The sequence below is a fragment of the Alosa alosa genome, chromosome 4, assembly GCF_017589495.1.
Source record: "Alosa alosa isolate M-15738 ecotype Scorff River chromosome 4, AALO_Geno_1.1, whole genome shotgun sequence".
Taxonomy (NCBI): domain Eukaryota; kingdom Metazoa; phylum Chordata; class Actinopteri; order Clupeiformes; family Clupeidae; genus Alosa; species Alosa alosa.
The window spans coordinates 10,526,667-10,550,111 of record NC_063192.1 but is presented as its reverse complement, the minus strand read 5'-3'; the positions used below and the strand labels follow the sequence as shown (position 1 = coordinate 10,550,111).

Sequence of the window (23,445 nt, the reverse complement as noted above, 5' to 3'; positions counted from 1 at the left end):
GGACTCATTCGGCACATTAAGGCAGAGGCCAGTGACAGACTCCAGCTCATCTGCTGTCCATCAGCGGCCCACTGATCTGAGCACAGCTGCAATGGTGTTTACCAGAGCTCAGCGGCATGTCATCTGTTCAGATGACAGCTGACAAAGGGGGCTGTGATCTCTTCAGCTGGAATCTGTAAACATATCAGGGAGGGGTATAGCCATGTCATATTAAAAACACATGTGTGTGTGTGTGTGTGTGTGTGTGTGTGTGTGTGTGTGTGTGTGTGTGTGTGTGTGTGTGTGTGTGTGTGTGTGTGTGTGTGTGTGTGTGCGTGCGTGCGTGCATGCGTGCATTCGTTCGTTCGTGCATGCGTGTGTTACAGGCACAAAGGGACAAAAGGAAACAGGGGAAAGCAGAAAAAGTGTGTGTGGTGAAGGTGAAGTGATGAGGTGGTATGAAAAGCTATTCAAAGAAGTAGAAGTCCCACTTCAGCCCACTGGGAACAGAGAGAGAGAGAGAGAGAGTGTGTGTGTGTGTGTGTGTGTGTGTGTGTGTGTGTGTGTGTGTGTGTGTGTGTGTGTGTGTGTGTGTGAGAGAGAGAGAGAGAGAGAGAGAGAGAGTGTGTGTGTGTGTGTGTGTGTGTGTGTGTGTGTGTGTGTGTGTGTGTGTGTGTGTGAGGGAGAGAGAGAGAGAGAGAGAGATCAGAAGGGGTCAGAATCATTGATGGCGTTATGCTGCTGCCTCCCTCCTCCCCAGCGCTCCCTGGCATCCCACAGCGGACTGTTGGCTTGGTGTGCCACTGGCCTGCTCCCCATGCGGGACTCCTGCTCCACATGAGGGGTTTATTAATCCTCTATAACTAATGCTATTACATGGTCTAATTGCACTCCTCCTGCCAGCACAGGAAAACATCAACATAAACAATTAACATCCCATTATCTTCTATTATGTAAGAGAAGGGCCAGATGTGAAGACGGGGAGAGTTAAGAGGCGAGGAAGAGAGGAGGACCCAGAAAGAGAGGACTCAGTGAGCAATTCAGGGAGGTATTTTGATAATCAGCATCATGTATCACAAACAAATAAACAAACAAACAAATGCACACGCTTACAAAAACATCAACCTTGAAAGTTCTTCTTGAGTACTATTTTCTTTGCTCTCAATGGAACTCTTCCACTGTTGATTAGGTTTCTCTCTTTCTCTCTCTCTCTCTCTCTCTTTCTCTCTCTCTATCACTCTCTCTCTCTCTCCTTTGCTGTCTGTTTGTCTGTCTCTTTCTGTCTTGTTATTATGACACACACACACATGCACATGAGCTTGATGAATGCATACATTTACAGAGGATGGAAGACACCTGTAAAAATGTGTCCATCTCCACATTAATGCGTTCACAAATTCCATTACACTCGGCCAACTCTTCACCACCAAAAAAAGGTGTAAAAGAGAGAGAGAGAGAGAGAGAGAGAGAGAAATGGAAAATGCTACCCTGAATTATTCATGATTTTAAAATAGTCCAAAAAGCGTGGAACAGATTTGTCTGCTGCATGCATTTGAGTGCTTGCTGAGCGCACTTAAGGTCTCTGCCAAGGAGTCACATCTCCAAAGCCCCATGTTCCCCAGAATAACAATCCATGTTGCACCGTCATCAACTTTATAAACGGCTGCCGGGCCCCAAAAGTCATGTTTGCAATTATCGACTGACATGGTTCTGAGGGTGTGGGGGGAGCTCGGGGGTGGGGGGGTGGGGGGGGACATCAAGAAACGTTGCAGAAATGTCAATTTGCTACAGTCATAGGACTGAGAGGAATTAATTCCACTTGTGCAGGTCCAAGACTCTTAGCTTCCAGGTAAGTATGTGTATAGGGGCATGTAGCTACAATATGGGTGTGTGTGTATGTGTGTGTGTATGCATCCATCTGCATGAGTGTGTGTGTGTGTGTGTTTGTGTCAATGTGTTAATACCTCAAACATGTTCATCATGAACATTATCCTTGTCTATCTGTGTATCAGTGATTACAGAAATTGGACAAATTCCTTGTATGCATTTCCGCAGATAAACACACATCACTGATACTCTCTATAATGCATTCATCTGCACAACCCAACCCAAAAGACCAACGCTCATCAGAGTGGTTTCCCTAATTGTGTGCCCCCCTGCAAATGAGAGGCAAATGACTGTGTGAGGGGAAGAGCGTCGGCCACAGATGAAGTGGAACAATTAATTTCACGCTTGTCCTCCTCGCCTGCATGCCACACTGGTCTGCTGCTGAGAACCCTCTGGTGGCACACAGGCAGAGCAGACTGACGACCTACTGACACACTCACACCAACACTTGAGCATACACACACACACACACACACACACACACACACATGTACAAACACACACACACACACACATAGTCAGTCACACCCACACACACACACACACACACACACACACACACACACACACACACAAACAGATAGACAGACAGACATACACAAGAGGCAATAACACAACACACAGACAGACAAAAGATTCACACATACACGCACAGGGATCACACAAACATAAAATGTATAACAACACAACTTTTGAATCTGACCCAATGGGATAAGACCTAAAGCTATTCCACCTCTCCTACTCAGTAGGCTTGAAAAACAAAACACACAAAAACATCATCTGGATGATGGTACCTATGGACTGTGCTGTGGCAGTCTAGACAGCTCTCAATGAAAAATGAGGCAAATGAGAACCACTTTGCCATAATGACTGATCCTTCTTCATTAAACACCTCCCATGAAGCAGCATCCCCTGTGGCTGATGCCTCTGTGTCTCTTTTCACCTGTAATGAGTGTCTCTAAATAGCATCCCTTAGAAACCCAAAGACAGTGAAAGAAAACTTAATTTTTCAGTACTTACTTACAACCCAACCAAACTACAGCTCTGGCATCACATGCACTCGTTATACCAAACTAATCAAATGCTATTGGTTTCCAACACACAGGACCCTAAGATAATACTGTATATTGCGTAGCCATGGTGTCAGTGGTCATTATCTCACACCGATTATCCACTTCACGTGCTGCATCAGGCATCTGGTTGGACAGCTATGCCAGACTCCGGCAGTGACACTGGCAGGCAGTGGCTCCTCTGACCTCTCTGCTCTCTGGCAAATGTACGGAGAATGTTTGCTCTGAAAGCTCCAGTAGAAAAAAGAAACAACTTCCCCCTGCTAACTCGATTCTAAAAATGGACACTTTCAATTATTGATGCCTCTCTCTCCCTAAAAGTGCATAATAAGATATTTATGCTTTATGAATGTGGGGGATTAGGACATGGCTGACAAGAATGGATTTTGACAAAAGACATAAGAGTCATCCATTTGTCTCCATTGCAATGAGACTGAACTTTTCCAATGATTTAATGTAACTCAAAACAGGTTTAGGCAGGAGAGGTGTTTGTGTCATTAATAGAGGATTCAGCTTCTCTTAACACAGCACATATACCACACATACATGTACACACACATACACACACACACACACACACACACACACACACACACACACACACACACACACACACACACACACACACACACACACACACACACATACACATACACATACACATCTGACTGACCTAACCTGCAGCTTTGGCGTCAGACCAATATGCACTGCATCTCCTTCAGAAACAGACAGTCATTCTAGGGGCAATACAATCTCCAGACGCCACCAAACCATGTTTTATAATGGGCTCCAATCTGCTCATTGTAACTGCTATTGTGTCATTGTGAATGGCTAAAATCCTTCTCTCTCCTCCTCCTCCTCCTCCTCTCTGTCTTGCTTTCTCCCCCTCCCTCTATCTCCCTTTATCTCTCTCTCTCACACTCCAGAATGTATAGCGCATGCCTGAGGGCTTTGCAGACGACATGAGGGAGTGCAGTTAAGCACTGACTACATGCTTTGCTCCCCATACACTAGCGTAGCCCCCACCACCTCCACCATGACCTCCACCAGCTCCACCAGCAGTGCCAGCTCCACCAGCGGCATGGCGTTGCAGCCCCCACGCTAATGTGCTGGCTCCGTCCCGTGGAGGAGCCGGCTGGGCTGTGCTACACACCGCTGCCCCTCAGCGTGTCTGCCAAAGCCCCGCAGGCCCTAATGGGGCACTGACCCCACCCCCCCCCACCACACACACACACACACCCACTTACACACCCCCACACTCTCCATGTTGCTATACATCTCTCTGTCTTTCTCACAACTCTCTCCCCTTCCCTCTATATCTCTCCATCTCTCTTCCAACTTTTTATCCCTTATCCCTCTCTCTCTCTCTCTCTCTCTCTCTCTCTCTCTCTCTCTCTCTCTCCCAACGCTCTCCCCTTCCCTCTCTTTCTCTCTCCGAACTCTCTCTCCCCTTACTTCTCTCTCTCTCGCTCTCTCTATCTCGAAACTGTCTCTTCCCTTCCCTCTATATACCTCTCTCTCTCACCTTCCTTCTATACTGTATATCTCTCTGCTTCTCTCTCTATAAGCGCTTTCAGACATACGTGTAAGACCGGAGGTTCTGCGGATGTTAAACGGTGGGGTCGTATATCTGAACAACATAACCAATCATATGGAAGTCCGAATGTAGCCGGTTGTTCTACTACTCCCCCCATAGTATTTCCTCCGGACATTATGTAAATGTGCTGTGTCTGAACGAAGCGTAGAACATGCGGTTAAAATTCACACCTAGTGAGAGGGCGTGTCGGTGACGTTTCTTTTGTGCGTCTATGTGGTTAAATCTGACTTAAATGCCAGTGTTATGATGGAGTGCATAGTGCTGTCCAGAAAATCTCCGACCTGGAAAGATGCAGACATCACAGAGATACTGTCCATGAGGGCAGACAGCATTGTGATAGAACACATGAAGGGAATGGCAAGAGACACATTGATGTAGCCTACAACTGCATCGCAAGGCCAAAGGAATTCAAAAGACCAAATCATCATAAGCAGAAGGTGCTGAAAAGGCAGTAGCCTACAGCGACGTTGTTGACGACAATAACAGGAATATTTAATAAATTGTTAGCCAACACAGTCGGTTTTCTGTTCATTGATAGCCTTCTCATGACCTCACTGCTGAGCTCGCTAATATTTGTTGAGCATAAATATGCCTAGAGAAAATGAAAACGAAGAAAACCCAACTTTCTTCCAAGTTCCTTAAGTAAATGCATTACACACATGGGGAGAGGATGCTTTTGGAAAAATAAACCATGAAAAAACGAACCACTTCACTGTTATGTTAGTATTTTGTTTGTTGCTTAAAAACGTTGTATATGATGGCCTTGAAGTCTTGAGTTAGCCTACTGAATTGGCTGGTACCATAAAGTTTGTGCATGCTCTCTCCAACGCAAACCAGATTTGGGGTTCAAGTAATTCTGCTACATAACGTTGAAAACAGATAAATGTGTTTATTCGAAGCACACATACATGTACAAATACTTTAGGTCAATTTCAAGTGTGCACGTGACTACTTAGTATTAGTACTAAGTATTAGCCTACGCACAATTGATTTTTCTTCTTTAGCCTACATAATGCATACACTTTGTAAACAAACAGCAGCTGTGACAGTCTCTCTCCCCAGCTCTCTCTGTCCCTATCCCCTCCCCACAAGATATATCTCAGTCTCTCTCCCCAGCTCTCTCTGTCCCTATCCCCTCCCCACAAGATATATCTCAGTCTCTCTCCCCCACCTCCTTCCTGTCCCTCTCCTTCACGTATGCATGAGACACTGAGCTCTGTCTGTGCTGCATGTGTGCTTCCTTATGGGCGTTTGGAGCATAAATGCTGCATGCCCAAATGTTTCTCTTGTCTGAGTCTGTGCAAGTGAAACAACGGTGGGTTGGGGGGTGTAATTAGGCTGTGGCGTTGCATCATGTCCTGCTCAAAGCTGCAATACATGCTGCTTTTCATGTATTGAAATGAAGGTTGCCAATTATAACACACAAGGCTTTCCGGGATCTTTGCCAGCTTGTGATGGATCGGTGTATTCATACATGTGTGTGTGTGTGTGTGTGTGTGTGTGTGTGTGTGTGTGTGTGTGTGTGTTTGTGTGTGTGCTCATATTCCCAAAATATTGGCTCCAGTTTCATATGAAAGCCAGGCAGCCTTTTAGGCAGTGACTAAAAGCAGTGGGTTTAAACACTCTCGGTCGCAGGAGCGTGACCCAGCTGTGGAGTAAATTACACATGCATTAGAGAAGAGTAGAGAAAAGAAGAGTCTCTCTCTCTCTCTCTCTATCTCTCGCTCACCCTCTTTCTTTCTCTCTCCCTCTCTCTTTCTCTGGGTAACACAAAAATAAGACTTGTGGCTTTCTAGTTACTGGACTGGACCTATGCCGTGCTTCACACAGTGCCTTTTCTGACCCCTCTGATAATGACGCCGAGTCGCTGACTCCGCCAGGGAGCGCAACAAGCGGCTAACCCACAACCCCTTTCCCACCGCCCACCATGATGATACAAACAGCAGTCTGCCCTTCCTCACTAGTCTGGCCCCTCTCTCTTCCTCATAATCCTCCTCTTTTCATTCTCTTTCCAGTCAGCGGCAATCTCCCCAAACAGGTCAGTGTGTGTCAGGCAATGAGGAGCGGAGCTGGTGCTATTCACCAGCGCTGTTTTGCTCCTCTCTTCTTTCTTTCATGTTTGTTGTGTCTTGTTCTGACATTTCTTTTATTCTGGTACTGACATCATTATTTCTTTCTCCCACTCTCCCACTTTCTCTCTCTCTGAATGACAGACAGTACAAAAGTACTCCTAGACGACATTTACACGTGAGCAACTGTGAAAGCCTGGGTGGGCTCTTAAAGACAAATGAGTGAGAATTTCCCCTCCTCCATGTTGCGCTTGTTATAGTCTGTGTGTGGTGGTGCATCTCACTTCAAAGCTTTCTAGATTGTAATAAATGTGATTCTACATGGATCTGCATTTGTACCTCTATGCGTACTTCTAAGTTTACAGACGCTGGATGATTTTTGATAAGGGGCCACGATAGACTCCCTAGTCCATATAAATGCCATAAGCTCCGGATGTAACTGCAACAATTTTCCTGCATGGACTGAAAAGGTACACAAAATATAATCTGTCCAGCCAGGCTTATCAGAGGAACTGGCATGCACCAGGACTAAAATGATTTTGGCAGCAGGACCAGCAGTGCTGCCATGGGTCAAGTCTAAATGCTTGTATTATATACTGTGAACAGGACACGCAGGCACTAATGTCCATGCTTATGGCTGTGTTTTATAGCCACGGCTCTCACACACACACACACACACACACACACACACACACACACACACACACACACACACACACACACACACACACACACACACACACACACACACACACACACATACACACACAGTGTTCTAAATCACATTTCAAGTGCTGAGCAAACCTGTCTGGCTCCCTTAAAATCAATCTATAATGAGGCAGCAAGTCCAAACCTATTTGACTGAGCCCTCTTGTAACATAATAGACAGCTGCACACAGTTTGTCACACATACAATACACAGTCAAACGTACAGGGGAGTAGAGAGATCGGAGATGAACCTCAAAAGGTAAACACAAAATGGTCTAAAAAATAGCCCTCACAATATTCTCAGCAACACAAACACTGTGAAGGTATATTATCTTATACAGCTTGCCAATACAACAAATTCTTAGACCGAGCAATTCTCCTCACCTAAGCCCCCAGAATAAATCCATCTTTATGTTATAAACAAGGCTTTAGCAGCCACAGGGTATTTTTTAGTAGTTCATAACCGAAGCTATTAGTTACCAACTGAAAGCTGATAATTCAATATACAAGCAGAAAGACAAATGGGAAAATACTGACTTTTAAACAGACCAAGACAGATTATTAAAGTGGCAATATAATCCAGGGTGCTGCCCGATGTATAATAGTCTATACCTAAGTTTTAATGATTGTTTGTGCAATAGTTGGCAGGGATGGAGGAATTATCCAAGATAGTGAGCTGATCTCAGGCTCAGTGGAGGGAGAAGCAGAACGTTCCACCACAGTGGATAAATCAGCATTCACCTACTGCTCCCTAACAGGGGACACCTACTCCATATGACAGTCTCTGCCATCTGGCACAAAAACGATTGTGTATTTCTACGTATTTATGTAAACTGCCCATTACTTTTAATCTGGGCAATATGTGTGTGGTATTACATTTGAATGTTCGATACAAAATTGCATAAAAAGTTCCATCAACAGAAAAAACAAACTACTAATGTAACTACTTAATCAGTAGTAGCTAAACCACTAAAGGAAACAGTAAATATTGACTGAAAACAAAAATAAATGTTGGAACTCTAACAAATGGAAGCTCCACCTCATACCCATCTCTGGTTACAACAAATGGCAAGCCTTGCTCTGTTACTGTTACACTCCTATTGAGATGGCTGATTTCCTTACCCAACTCAGCTCCACTTAGAGCACTGGAAGGGCACACAAGCAGAGGGCAAAGCTGAAGTGTGAGGCAGGCAGGGCTGGATCCATTAGGCTATCTGGCAGACAGGCAAAGGTGAACCAAGCTGATGATGATGGAGTTTCTCTACTCGAGGCTGTCTCTCTGTCTAAGTGCCTAAGCGATCGCGTATGCCTATCTCTCCGTCCAAGGGGCCCATCCACCGGTCTCTCTATCTGCCTGTCTATCTGATCTGCCTGTCTTTCTGTCTGGCACCTCAGACAGGTCAGGTGGGGTTGGAAACGGAGAGGCGACGTGGGGGAGAGGGTGGCGGCTGGGTGGCTGGGGGAAGGGAGGGGGTGTAAAGTGCCAGGCCAGCGGAAACTATTTCAGGGCGCTCTCGGCTCCTACGTCACAGCATCACATCCCCTGGTCCCGTCCCATGTATACTTAAGAGCCTTAAAGTAAAAAGGCAGCTGGTGTATTATTTAAGATCCTTGCATCCACTCTACAACAGGATAAGAGGCAGAGACAGAGAGATAGAGAGAGAGAGAGATGAGAAAGAGAGAGAGGGGACAGTAAAGAATAGGAAAAAAGAGGGATAGAGTGGGATGTGAAGAGCAAAAATAAAGAAAACACCCTAAATCTAGACTGGCTATGTTTACAACGTAGACTTTACTTATTATGAACTATAAAAAGTTTCCTGCAATAAAAAGAGATCCAATAAAAGACACCACTCTCTTATATTGCTTCTTTGTGTACTTAAAAATAGGGTGCTGGCCCTGTCATAGACACCAGGCCAGGGTTATTTATTGCCTACGGTGGGTAATGAATCGCTCACCAACGGCTTCCGCTGACATCCCGCTTTTGCTGCCAGAATCACACATCCCACCAAACCACGCCACCACTGGTGCCCAGCATAAGTCCCCTCAGACCACCCCCCCCCCCCCCCCCCGTACCCCACATCCACATCCACATCCCCCACCCAGCCACCCACCCACCTACCCAGTCCATCCAACACCCAAATACCCTCACTAGGATATGCCCAGACCTCCCCATCCTGGCAAATACCTAGTCCATCCAACACCTAAATACCCTGGCTGAGATATGCTCAGACCACCCCATCCTGGCAAATAGTCCATCCAACACCTAAATACCCTCGCTGGGATGCCCATGTGCTGGTTGTGGTGTGTGGGTAGTCGGCCGGAGAGGCTGCTGGACGGGGGCTGATGCCTGGTGCTTGTTTTCATTAGCCCCGACAGGGAGCGGACGCCCGTCACATCCCTTCCCTGTCCGCCGTGACACGGGTCGGGGCAGGGCCTGCCGCACAGAGTCTGATGACGGATGAGTGTGGGGCGCAAGATATTTATCAGCGCCGCTAACATTCATCATCCCAGAGAGAGGTGAGTAACAGGAGCACGCAGGAGGAAGGGGAGAGCGGGGGGTACGGAAGAGCAGGAAAAGAAGAACCTCGAGAAAGGGGAAGATGGTTAAAGATGGAGGCTAGGAGAGGAAGGATCATTTTCAGAGAGAGAGAGCGAGAGAGAGAGATATGATGGAGTGTTGGAGGCAGCAGAAGGAGGTGTGTATGTTTGTGCGTGTGTGTGTGTGTGTGCGTGTGAGCGTGCGTGTGTGTGTGTGTGTATGGTATAGGGGGATGGATGGGGGTGTGCGCGGAGAGGCACTCCTGGAGTGCAGTCGGTGGGGAGTGGGGAGAGGAAGCTCCAGGGCTTATCTCCGCCTCTTGATGCATTTCAGTGTCAGCAAATAAACCCGGGAGGATGCTGCAGGAACACAGCATGCTGGGATAGCAAAGAACTATTAGTTTTACTCCAAATAACATGTGCTTCCTGCAACACCTGTTTTTCTCTCTTCCTCTGCTTCTCTGCCTCTCTCTCTCTCCCTATGTGCCACTTCCACGCAAGAATGACACGAAAAACATGAAGAAATAGACCAGTTTCAAAAGCAGAAAACATGAAACGTTATCATCTGAAATAGGTTAGATGTGCTCAGTGTAGATAAGGCTTTGCATATACAGACAGCAGACACTGGCTCACAGTGAGATTATCTGGAGTCCAAAGGGGAGATGTAAGCCATATGTTTACTATGACAGAGAGACAGGTGGACGTGGACATCCCTGTATAGACACAGTGGTTCTGTGATAAAAAGGATTACCACCAGTGTAAGTACATGGATGTCGGACAGTTCATTCATATGGTACACAGCCCTCACATACTGTGTGCCTCTCTCTCTCTTTTGCTCTCTCTCTCTCTGTCTCTCTCTTTTGCTTTCTCTCTGTCTCTCTCTCTTTCTCTCTCTCTCTCTCTTGCTCTCTCTTTCTCTGTCTCTCTCTTTCGCTTTCTCTCTGTCTCTCTCTCTCTCTCTCTCTCTCTCTTTTTGCTCTCTCTCCCTCAGTCCCTCTCTTTCTCTCTCTATCTCTGTGTGTGTGTGTGTGTGTGTGTGTGTGTGTGTGTGTGTGTGTGTGTGTGTGTGTGTGTGTGTGTCCACTGTGTCCACTTTTATAGAGACACTGGACAATACCCCAGGGGCAGTGAGAGTGATACCTGCCACCGAAAAGCTAGAAGGCATATAGTAGTCACCAATGACCAATGCAACCCCAGCTGAGATTGAAAAACATGGTGTTCATTTTACCTTAAGCAATAACAACTCCTTCAGTTGTGTAGGGACACCAGAGACACGTCAGAAGAAGCAGTTATTATTTCTCAGTATAAAAATACAAAACCCATACATCTCCATAACTGTGTTATAGTCCTTCTTTCAGCTTTGATGAAACTCACATCTTATTGTGAGCCAGTGTAGTGTTAGGGGGTAGGGTATGGAGGTACAACTGCAGAAGAAAGGCAAACATCAGGACAGGATATGGCAAGACTGACCTTCTTCCTTCTCTGACCTAACCAAAGCCCTACTTGCACAGCAGTGGTGATGACCTGTGGTGAGCCTGATCTCCGTTGTGTGTCCCTCACAGGCTCTTGGCTCTGCCCCAACAGCAGCATGAGGCACAGAGAGGTCGGGTCAAAGTCAGTGCTGTCCTCTTATGCAGTTGCACTGGAGCAAATGGGGTCAGGAAAGGATGTAAAGAATCTCTACGATGCACTCTATTACCAAAATCTCCTGACATTGTTTAAAATGCTGTATAGCAGTGGGCATCTATACTGTGTGCTGTTACATTTTAAGATAGTTGTGTTGACATATAGTATATCAACTGTTCAACTGAAGTAAGATCTTGAATTAACGCCTGCTGTAACTACTAGTCATGGGAGACTTAGTTTTAGATTAACTTCACACAGCATCATAGAGAAGTCCTTTTAAATCTAGCACTGAGCAGAGAGCATTGCTCACCATCCACATGCAAAAATAACAACTATCCCAGCAATAAGGAGATTATATAACTTGGCAGTGTCAAATCCAATGATATGCCCACAGATAGACATCAGAGCAACACAATGTAGCTCTCTTAGCTTAAAATAATGGCTTCAAACTCATTTTGATAGCACAATGACTTACAATAAGGAAAGTGTAGTTTCTGATATTGCCGATGTGCACCTGGAATACCTGGGTAGCACCATGTAGCGTTGTCGCAGGTGGGAGTATGACACCTTTCATTGGCCTGACATTTAAAACGAGACATTGAGAACTTTGAGAAAGCACTGGTAGTTTACTTACAAGACGATTTATATGAACATCACGAAGTTTAGCGTTTGCAGCCATCTTGAATTTAGTCACGATAAGTCGAGCGACGAGTAAGAATGAACAGGTATGATAAGGGATCAGATTCCAAAAATAATTCAGTGGAAATGCATGGATTCCAGTTGCTGCTACTGTCTCGTTTTAAATGTCAGGGCCCTCGGAAGTCTACCAATGTAGCGTGGAGATACATTGAGCCTCGTAAATGGTGTAAAACAGTGATTTATTTGCATGGCTAGCCCGATGCCGAAGCACCACCATTGAAAAAGCTGTTGGTAGCATCGGCTAACTAGCGCCAGATTTTGGAGTGCAGGGGACAAGCCGAGATGGGCTATGAGACATACGTTCACACTCGGTATCATGTTTCAATACACTTTAGGTCAATATCACACCGGAATTCTCCTTTAATGGCATGGGTTACACATTTGAGCCTGTGAGGGGCGGGCCTGTAGTGTCTTGATGGGGGACGATCGGTTTCAGGCTCCAGCTCAACCTTCAGTAGGATCATTTGGGTGAAAATGACTGTGTGGGCGCTGCCGGAGCATGGACACTGGAATCTATCTGTTGCAAAGCAGTGGCAAAATGTAGGGAAAATGTTCGAGGAAGCCAAAGTGACGGGAAAAATATGTTTATTTATGTATGTGTTTATTTCGGGGGGTATACATTTTGTGCAATGTACAACATAGATACATTTTGTGCGGCACAACATAGGCTACTGTAGACCTAGCCTACAGGTCATGTAGAAAACTGGACGAGGGGCGCTTGAGACAGCAACACGCACGCTGTCTCTCTGTCTCCCTCCATCTCTCACACAACTGCATACTCACTCACCACCACTACATTAGGCCTATGCGAAGGCTACGGTATACAAATAAGCTATATAACACGCATTGTCACGGCAATGTAGGCTAACACGGTCTGGACTACAGTTCCAGTGCAAAATCGGCTGCAGGATTGGAAATCACCATATGAAAGGTGGTCCCTCTCTCTCCCTCCCTCTCTCTCTCTCCCTCTCTCTCTCTCTCCCTCTCTCTCTCTCTCCCTCTCTCTCTCCCTCTCTCTGTGCCCTTGGAACTGTGTGGTGTGTGTTCATGTAAAACCCAGCATCACTCTGGTCTTGACTCCTCTCTCCTCCCTCTCCCTTCTCTTCCTATCGTTTTCATTTACCCCTCAGTGCCTCCTCCATCTCTCTTCCCGCTCTACTCCTTCCCTTTATTCATCCTCCACCCTCACCTCTCTTCTCTCAACCCAACTCTAACCTCTCTCTCTCTCTCTCTCTCTCTCTCTGTCTCTCTCTCTCTTGCTTCTTTCCCTTTTTACATCCTCCAACCTCACCTCTCATCTCTCGACTTAACTCTAACCTTCTCTCTCTCTCTCTCTCTCTTGCTTCTTTCCCTTTTTACATCCTCCAACCTCCCTCCACCCATCTCTCTCTCTCTCCCTCTCCCTCCCTCCCCCCCTTCCTTCTTCCCTTCCTTCCCGTTTCCCTGTCTCCTCTTATCTCTCTCAGTAGCGAAACAATCCTGACAGCTATTCAATTTCCCAAACCTAAATCTAATAAGCAGACCGTGGCTTCCATAATGGAGCACCAGGCGCAGGGAGCAGCCTGTCATTGACGGCAGTTAACACCACACAAGCTGCATCAGAAAGACTCCGCTGCCTACCACAGGGTGATGGACAGCACCGGACAGCACGGGAGAGAGGGAGGGAGAGATAGAGAAAATTAGGGAGAGAGAAATAGAGAAAGAGAGAGAGAGAGAGAGTGAAAGAGGGAGGAAGAGAGTAAATGAATGATGAATGAGTGAGACAGAGAGAAGAGAGAGGGAGAGAAGAGAGCATGGCAAGGATGTGGCTGATCTGGCATGCAATGGAATGGGAGGAATGGAAAAGAGAAGGAAGGAAGAGAATGACAGAGTTGAGCTGGGTCTAAGAGATAAGCAGAGGCTGCTCTGAGAGGGAGGAGGAGAGGGGAGGAGAGGGGAGGGGGGAATGATCTGTGTTTGAGAGAGAGACTTCCAGAGATGAGCTGAGCGATAAGGAGGTTCCCTCTAACTGGGCCCTAACGGCCTCACTCCTGCCACCATGTGTCTGCTCACAGGAAACACAGTGGGAGAGACACGTGTGTATGTGTATTGTGTATGAGTGTGTGTGTGTGTGTGTGTGTGTGTGTGTGTGTGTGTGTGTGTGTGTGTGTGTGTGTGTGTGTGTGTGTGTGTGTGTGTTTTTGTGTGCGTGTGTGTGTGTGTGCTTGTGCGTGTGTTTGTGTCTACTGTACTTAATTCAAAATTCCAGACAAAGAAAAATACACATACAAACAGATGGCACAAATAGAGTTAACTACTCTTCAAAGTCCTGTACAATGTAGCACATCTCAAAACACCTTCCATATGGACTAAACAAAGGAAATAATTTACTAAATCAATGAATAATCCAAATCAAAATAAAAACAAGTGTACACCACCCTGATGTGGACAGAGGCAGAATTGTTATTCCAAGCAGAAGCAGCATACTCAAGCCTTCCAGAAATCAGTACAAACTACATTAATAACACCTCAGGCCGTAAATCACAGGCCCAGCGGAGACCGCGCTCGGGCAGAAATAAAATCATAATCACGCACTAATTTGTATGTCTCAGCTCCTCCCACAGCTTTCACTGCAGAGACAGGGAACATGCAAATGATTGAACAACACAACAGCACAAATTACTAAGGCGCTTCATCAGAATTTCTCTTTTCTTTTGATTGAGTTTTGATTGATTGAGAGGTTCTTAAAAACGCTCTGTTTCAACATGACTTACATGGAGACAAGCAGGTAAATCAAACTGAACAGTGCAGAGTTGATCCAAATATAATGTGTTTGTAATGCATGGCATTACAGCTGCTCTGGACATCTCTGCCATATCATCAAAACAATGAATATCGCCGACAAGATATTTATCTGAGTCCAAGCCAATATAGATAATAATTGTTTTCATGTTGTTTTATATGACCAGGTCTAGAAGGCGAGTAATACAAATAACTATATAGTTTATTATCTGTTCTATCTATTATTCTTTTCATTCAATGTATTGCTCTTTCGTCTCAATATTAAAAACTAAATATTGTAAGACATGGCAACACTCAAATGGGAATTACAGTATATTGAAGTCAGAAGCTGGTGCATTAATATGTGCAGAGTTGGTTAAGATATGACACTCTTCCTGCACACCAATAAGAGGCCTGATGAAGCTCCATATTGTCTCAGTGCCTTCTGATGCCACAATATCAAATCAATTAAATACAGTGCAGACTCAAGTGTGAACAAGTCAAACAGACCACTACCCTGGGGATGTTTTCCAAACCACATAACATGACGATCTCATATGATGACAAAACCTAGCCTAAGTCTGAGTCAACAAAGTCGGCAAAAGACTGAAAAGAGTTCAAATTTTTAGTCTTTTCCAGAATGTTCGCTCTGAGGGTCTCAGACAGGCATGGCAGGGAAGCACAAATGGCAGCAGTTTGGGAATTTGGGAGAGGCACACGCATGGGAGAGAGCTGAGGGGCGGGATTAATGGGCCGTAGCCGGAGCGCAGCCAAATCGATTTGGCGGTGAGTTGCTGTGGCGAGGAGTGGGTCTTGGCGAGTCTACCTGGTTAAAATGGCAGCGGGGACAGCAGACGTGACGAGAGGCTCAGCTGCTTTTCAAATCACAACCTCTTTTTGAAGCCTGTTGTCATTCTCTCAATCTCTCTCTCTCTCACTATCTCTGTTTTCTTTTTCTCTCTCTCTCTCTCTCTCTCTCTAGCTTTTGCTCTCTCTTGTTGTTTTCTCTCTCACTCTCTTGCTCACTCATTAACTCTCTCTCTCTCTATCTCTCTTGTTATCGTCAGCTGTGACATGCACTCAATCTCTTTTTCACTCAAGCTTTTTTTAATTGAATGACTCTCTTTCACACCTTTTGCTGCATCTGAAGCTATCCTAAACCCTGCTACTACTTTTACTTGCTCTCTCTCTTTTTCTCTCCCCCCCCTCTCTCTCTCTCTCTGTGCCCTCCCTCTGTCAGTGGCATACTGGTTCAGTCTGCTTGGAGTCACATTGTACAGTGCGGTGCTTTTCATGTTTTCCATGTGAATGTGCTCATTCACACACACACATAGAGCAGGTTGGAGGTGAGGGGTCAGAGACTAACTCTTGTCAATCCTGTCAGCATTATTATTATCATTATTATTATTACTATTATTTATTACTGTTGTTGTTGTTGTTGTGGTCGTTGAAAAACACAAATTCACATATATAATCTGTCTATTTGTGTGAGCCAAGACTTACATATGGCTCAGATCAGAAACTAGAAACAGCACTAAGAGACAAATGTTGTTTGTTGTGTTTTGTCTTGGTTTTGTCCTGGTTATGATTGATGTCAGTGGACTCTACGGCACTAATGTTTCATTTAAAGTCATCATAACATAGCCACTAACGCTCTATCCCCCCCCTTCCTCCTCCTCCTCCTCCTCATCTCCTTACTCCTCCACTCCTTCCTTCCTTCCATTTCTGACTCTTCTTATGGGGCTGGATAGCAGGCACAGCAGGACACTAGGCTGCTGCTATTTCTTCATGGGAGAGCAGCTCATTCTCTAGCATATAAATGCAAAGTCAAAATGGCTTTTTACATGCAAACCATGGGTGCACTCTTCTCTCTATTTTACATTTAATATGCCCTGGTCTGTCTCATTGCACTTAACAGAGAGGCAAGAGTTCTCGGTGGATGTGCTGCTTTTCCAAATCCTATACTTTTCTTTTTCAACAGCCCATTGGGGAAAGTGAAGTGGAGGATCACAGTTACATTACAGAAAGCCATCATGACTCCTTCATAGAAACGCGCTCAATGATACATGAAATTAAAGTTCCATACAGAGGAACACAACAAAGCCGCACCATCAAGAGAGCTGCTCTCGCTTTATTGGGGCTCTCTTATGCTAAAGGCTTGATAAATGTCCAGTCTGAGTGTGTACACATGCGCAGCCACAGACACACAGGCACTCATGCATGGGCACACACACACACACACACACACACAAACACATACACAGGAAAACACAGACCCTTCTATACCGTCTCAAGGCACGGGCATTTGCATAACAGGCTGAAAATGGAAGTGTATTGATCAATGGAGGGCTTTCTCCTATTTCTCCTGTCTTCTTTTCTGACACATGCCTGCACTCTTTTTTCGCTTTCCCACCCTGTCGTTTGCTTTCTCTCTTTTCTATCCCTCTTCTCATCCTCTCACTCTCCCTCTCTCTCACACATACACACACACACACTACACTCTATCTCTCTTTTACACAGACACTCTTATACACTCTCTCTCTCTCTCTTTCTCTCATTCACACACACTAATGCATACACACACACACATACAGTACACACACACACACACACACACACACACACACACACACACACACACACACACACACACACACACACACAAACCTCTCCTCTCCATCTGATCCTGAGCTCGCTTAACCTTGAAACGCTAGACCTTTCCAATATATAGAGGAAGTGGGTGTTGAATGCGAGCCCCAAGCACACTCACATGAGAGGGGACAGGAGGCAGTGCCTAGGCCCAGGGTGGGAGAGGCTACAACAGACTGGCCACAACAGCAGCAGGGCAAAACAAGGGCTGTCTAGAGAGGAAGACAAACGAAACAATCCTGAACTGGTAAAAACAGAGGGTGAGCAGAGGAGCAGGCGTATGAGTTGAGGCCACCACAGGGGTTCTCTTGAAGAGAAACAAAGGAGAGAGAATAAGGGAAGGCACTGTTGTTAGGGCAGGTTGGGGATACAGTGCAGTGTGAGGAAAGTAGAAGTGGAGGCCTGAGGGGCAGCACAAAGAGGAGATGACAACAGAGAACACCGGAGCCAAGACGGTCAGGCTGAATGAAGAGAAGGTAGCCGAACGGAATAGAATGCTGAAACAAATCAGAGGTATAGAGTTGTAGCGGTCACAAAAACTGAATTTTGACCCACTGGCAGGAAAAAACAACGTTCTGATCAGTAGCCTGCCAGCCATTCGGATCCCTCCACCACTTAACCCCCTACCAAAACATAATAATGTATGAAGAATCAACTATTTCAGATAAATATACACGTGAGTCACAAAATCTGATTCCACCTGATCCGAATGCAAAAAAAAAAATGCAAAAAACATTGCGTGAAGGGACAGCGAGGGGAGACTTTTGTCTTTCCAAAGTTTATTTTTGTATTCCGGGGTACAGTACCCTAATTGCCTAATGTCTTGACAATATCGTTTTTTCCTACTGGTTTGCCGTTTAAACTCCGGTTAAAAGACTGGCGCCGCTCTGAACTTTCAGACGTCAACCGCTATATCTCAATATGCTGCCAGGTGGGAGACAGATGTGCAGTTGAATACATGTGACGTTACTGACACAATACGGTGAAAATAAAGATGTGTTATGTAATGTGATGCTAGGGGTTGTGCATGGTTTTAAATGTCATATTAAATAACTGCGTTTTAAGGAGATAGGGCGTTGTTTCAGTAACAGTAACATATATACGTATAATACTAGAGTTTGAAGGTACTGCATGCATGGAGTCATGCATCAGGCATCAAATTGAGTCCAATTAAGGCTTTTAAAAAACAAAGGGTCTTCACAGTAAATAACATTTTCTGTGAATTCAACTGACAACTGACAAAATATTACCAGAGGGGAAACATAATTCTCTCTCAATGACCAACGAACATAGTGTACTGGTATAATAGTGAGCTATTATTATGTAGAATACACCATTCATCTGCTTCAGCATAGACTATTGACTAACATCGTTCTACTGCAATCACCTGCTACAACTTCCAGCACAAACACTGAAATTATTCACCTTTTTCCAGTCATCTTTACTGCTTCAGTGTTAAATAATGACAAAATGAACCTGCTCTCTTTGTAGATTTGCAGACTGGACTCAATTATGCTTTTAAAGGGTCTGCTTGGTTGAATATGCATTTGGCCATTATCATTCTCTTCCTGTGACAACAATCACAAGTGGAGTGGAGCCCAGCAGCCCTCCTCCATACGACTATTAATATCCATCGAGAAAAAATATCAAAAGCGGAGAGAGAGAAAGAGAGTATTAGAGAGAGAGAGAGAGAGTATTGGCGAATTAGAGAAAGAGAAATTTGGAGCAACTGAAAACCAAAAAGAGACCAAAAAAGCACCAGAAAGCTAGAAGAAGAAGAGAAATCTCTTTTAACTGTGGTGACTTGTTGACCACCACAACCAACCCCAGGTAAAAATCTAGCGATGGAATATGAGACAGTTACTGCCACACAGCATGAACAGATAGAAACTGTTTTCCTCTCAGCAATACTGCATAACTGAACATTCAGCGAGAATACTTCCATCAACCCTCCACATTAGCCGGGTTTACATACAACTTTTTAATCCAAATGATGACCAATAAAATAAGAAATCCTGAGTTTAAATGCTTGAAATTCACATAATATCTTCTAAGTCAAATAAGAAATGTAATTGCTGGAAGGGGGTGGATTAAGCATATTCCCGATTTGCATAGGGTTTAATGCGACCAGGGTTGAAGGAAACACATTTTATTTGCATTAAGTCTCCTTTCCTTGTGGGGTTATTAAGTGCTACTGGTAAAGCTGCCCTGACATTCTTAAATTTTATTCCTACAGGTGTTCACAACGCCTCTCTAGATTTGGCAAGTGTCCACTGTTAATTCATTAAACACAGCAAAAGGAAATGTGCACAGTGTGAGTCTGTGTACATTTGAACACAAAAAGATCAACCATTTGTCTTCTATTTGATTTATTTAGTGTGTAAAAACAAAATATACACGTCATTACAATTGGCCTGATTTTGCTCTCAGACACATTCTTGCAGTGATTAAGACACAAATAAATAGACAGAAATGCTGTCAAGATTTAAAAGACAATTTTACACACTTAAGACGATAAACAACCTGCATTTCCATCACACACTCTCTCCATTTGTGTCATGTTAATTAATTTCTGAAAAGATTTACTATGAATAAATATCTATGAAATAAATGAATATATAATGTAACGCAACACAACAACAGATTTTCAAATAAATAACATGATAGATAGCATTCATAAAATGTCAATTTAATGTCATGAATATTTTGTGTCTGTATTCAATCTGAACTGAGTAACAGATTCAAAAATTAAAATCCAATATTTACATGGATTGCACGCATAATGACAGAATAATATAGGTTATAAATGCAAGGGAATAATTACAGTCGACTATATTTAGTGAAGACAGTGAACTAGATTTCCAATTTATAATTAAATCCTTAAATATCAAGCCAGTATATAAATAACTTGAAATGCTTTTGCCTAGAAAATGCCTCGAAATGAGTAAGGAAAGTCAGTCTCCCTTCTTCACCTCCATAAGTCCTGAACAAACACACACACACACACACACACACACAGACACACACACACACACACACAGCTGTAGAATCACTGTGCTCATATGACTTACTCCGGAGCCTTTTTGATGTGTGCTTGGTCAAGGATTTAAAAAATGCTTATAACGGCGCTGGATATAAGGCTTGCAGAACGCCCGCCAGAGAAATCTCTTTCTCTCCACAGCTTACCCCAGCCTAACACCCCCTTCGGCATGACAGAGGGGGCCTAAACCTGCCTTTCTGTCTAAGAGAAGCGCAACAAGCGAGCCATCTACACCTCTTTGTGTCTACCTGAAAACAAGACAACCCCCCCAATAAAGAAGGGGAACAGAACATGCTAGGTATAAAAGGATAAGGATCCCATGAATGGGAGAGCGAGGTGCCAGCAAATCAACAGGGCGATGGGGGAAGCCTGCTGTACTTGAAAGGGAGAATTTTGGGGCTTTGGCTTTATGATGGAGACAGGCAGAGCAGACTATAGACTTCACATGTGCAATGCCCTGTGCTGGATTTCGGAAAGAGAGAGAGAGAGAGAGAGAGACCCCTCTCTGGCAAAGGCTACCTTCATGCTTCTACATCAGTCCCAGTGCTCCCTGCATCAGAATCCCACTGGTAATTCACATGGTCAGCATTGCTTTACTTGCCAAAAAAAAAACAGAACTCAAATGAGAGCCTATGTGAGAGCACATGTGATGAAAATAAAGCTAATTAATCAAAACTGGAAAATCTATTAAACATCTTTTCTGCATACTTAATCTACTTTTCACTGATCCCATCAATATTTTGCAACAGTGTCCAATTTACAGTTCATTTTTTACTACTAAGACAAAGCATCGCCAAAAAACTACATCAGACAGGTCTTACTGTAAGCAGTGTTTGATATGGTCATGTGCTTGTTTTGTTTCATTTTTGTGGTTGTTGAAGTCAAAGACATAATTATTAAAAAGATTGTTTGTCCATATGCCAGTTGAGACCCTGAGCATCCCCCCCTCTCTCTCTCAACTTTCATTATTTACACGTCTCTACTGTCTGCTCACTCACAAAGCTTTTTTAACCATTCACAGGATAATCCTTCCCTGAGGGATCCTTAACCTTCCCCTTATCACTCTCTCTCTCTCACGTAAACACATACACATACACACACACACACACACACACACACACACACACACACACACACACACACCATTTCTCCTGCCACTACAAAATATCTTGCCACATGATTAACCCTCAAAGCACCAGAATGCACTCTCATAGTCCATGATCATTCTCAAAAAATCCCTTGTGACAGCCATTATGTCAACACACACACACACACACACACACACACACACACACACACAAACACACACACACACACACACACACACACACACACACACACACACACACACACACACACACACACACACGAAACCTCCTTAGCTGCATTACTGGCTTGGTCTCTGCCAGCGCTGTCTCTGTTTTCACTTAGTCACCTGCTCGCAAAGCACTGTAAGTGAGATTTGCATTGACCTTGTTTCTGCACTGCCTGCCGTGCCGTGACAGGCAGTTGAAAAGAGCGCCGTTGAAGGGAGATCACCGCGTTCACGTGTGTATCCCTCGCTCCCGCTGGTAACATCGAGCACATCAGAACAGCTACAGAGTGGCAGTGGACACTGCGTGTGTGGGTGTTGAGAGTTGGGGAACATGACGGCGGTATGAATGCCTGTGTGCATGCGTCCCTGTGTGTGCCGCTGTGTGTTTGTGTCTGTGTGCAAGCATTCGCACGGGAGCTTGCAGGCATGAATATGAGCAACAACAACAAAAAAAAAGACACGTATTTTCTACATTTGAATGCCTTTGACATTGATTTAGTGCATGTAGTGGCAATGTTTGGGTGAGGATATTTGTGTGAGTGAGTGTACCCTTGTGCTAATCCACATGTATTGTGCAACCCAACTAAAGAGTGCACATTTTTAGTGGACAGGTCCACTGTCTGTTCTCTAAACGGTTCACCCCTTTGCCCCTCATCTGAATTACATAACTTCGAACACATTTTTGTTGCACACTTCTGTGGAGGTCAGGGCAATGAAAGTGCAGAAACAGACACATGGTCACTTAATGTATGAGGTAAAGTTAGGAGGGAAGAGGAAGTAGGCATTCTTCCTGGATATCACAGATCACATGATGGTCGCCAGGACAACACCATAAGAAATGTACTGTATATACCCCCCCCATTTCTCCTGTCACTATTACCAGACTTCAAGATGATCAAGTATCATCCAGCCACATTCAAATATGTGCATGTTCATTTTCACATTAATTAACTCCTTCCCTTGATCAACACACTTTGATTTTCAGTCGGTTTTGTCTGTAAGCCTGGTACCTGTCCACCTCTATTTCAGCTCAGGGAGTGAGTCTGGTGATAGTAGAGACAGTAGAGTATGTGTTAGTGTGTGTGTGTGTGTGTGTCCGTGAACAGCACAACCATGGCACCTTATCACTGGGTGACAACTGATGACAACTTTAAAATATCACAGCACCCTAAGCCTCAGTCAACAGCTCTGTGGGAGTTCCCGATGTACTGTAAAGACGTCTTTAAAAATGAAGTTGTCACTCTGTCAAGCCTAGGGCCAAAATGGCTAACTCCAGCAGCGACTCCCCACTGAAACAGACATGCTTTAGCTGCAGCCACTTCACTGAAGAAGGCTTGCAAACACAGAGGCAGTCCACTTTCAAAATGACCAGGCTTGGTCTTATACCACATCTGAGCGACTAGGCAAACCTGCCAGCCCAGCCAATTCTTTACATGATCCTATAGACAGCAAAACAGAGACAGATCCCACCACCACCTTGCCAGAATGATCAGGTGGCTTAGCCCTAA

General features: G+C 44.7%; 1 protein-coding gene across 4 annotated transcripts in view; it reads right to left on the bottom strand.

Annotated features, from left to right (window-relative positions):
* The window catches only part of cacna2d3a (calcium channel, voltage-dependent, alpha 2/delta subunit 3a), a 186,941-nt gene that overhangs the window by 161,841 nt on the left and 1,655 nt on the right, over positions 1-23,445 (bottom strand). The gene's annotated exons all lie outside the window — the stretch shown is intronic.